Genomic DNA, 1,195 nt, shown 5'->3' with positions numbered 1-1,195 from the left:
TAAAAAATTTTATGTTATCAATATATGAAAATTAAACTAAGAAAAAAGAAAAATTCATAAAAATGTATTAATTATTTAATTGATACATAACCAGTAAAGGCAACATATAGATATTTACTTACATATTACAAAGTTAAAAAAATGCTGTTTTTTACATGTAATACATGTATAATCATTTAAGAAAGGAAAAACAAACTGATTGTCTGGCTTAGTATAACATTTTACTATTAGTTTACGAACTAGAATCAAGAGATAAATAAATACATCTCATTGTACTAACTGAAAATTCTCAGAAAATATAACTCATATTATTTCATAAATGTATTAAAAAGATGAAAATGAAATCTTTTTATTTTTTATTTCGTCTGAACTTCTTTAGAAAAGTAATAAAAACTTTTTTAGTTAAGAAAAATAACCCAGTATCCACGCTTTCTTTCTTTTTTTGTGTTGGACTCTGCAGTATATACTGAACACATTGTTTTGTTCCTTATTTTCCCCTACCAAGACGGAGAATGATAAACTATTAAACTCTGAATTTAAGGCCCAGCTTGGGGCTTTGATCATTTTAGGCCCAAAAAGGTGTAGTTCAAAAGTGATGCCCATTTCAAGACCCTAAAACATTGATACCCGTTATGACACCCTCACGCCCAAAAAATTGGTACCCATATCTATGCTCACAACTTGAAATTAGGGAAGAAAAATGTAACGCCAAAACAAAAAGAAAAGGAGAAGTTTGAGTGTTTGACACGTAAATATGACTATGATTGCATTGCATGCTTTCAGTTTCTCCGGAGACGCCATTTTATAATTATCATCAGTTTTCTAATTTTTATAAATAATATTATATTACCAGTATAAATATTATTAGGAAAAGTACGGGGAGCCAATGGAATATTTATACAATGTGTACAATGGAAGTTTAGAGATATAATCATTAGTGTTACCTTTTTCCATCAGCTGAAACTTTTGGGATGAGTGGTATCATGCATGGTATTAGAGCGCTAGATCCGAAAAGTTAAGAGTTCCAGCCTTGGTGAACCCCAAAATCAATTTAAACTTTTGGGAAGATGTTTATTATCGTTAGTACTCGGATGGTTATTCTAGATAGTATGAGAGATGTTCATTTTGTAATTCAATAGCCCATTGTACACATTATACAAATAATCCATTGTCTCCCTAGCGAAATCCATATTAT

This window comes from Arachis ipaensis, chromosome B05, assembly GCF_000816755.2.
Source record: "Arachis ipaensis cultivar K30076 chromosome B05, Araip1.1, whole genome shotgun sequence".
NCBI lineage: Eukaryota > Viridiplantae > Streptophyta > Magnoliopsida > Fabales > Fabaceae > Arachis > Arachis ipaensis.
The sequence above is the reverse complement of the archived record's forward strand: the minus strand, read 5'-3'. Positions refer to the sequence as shown.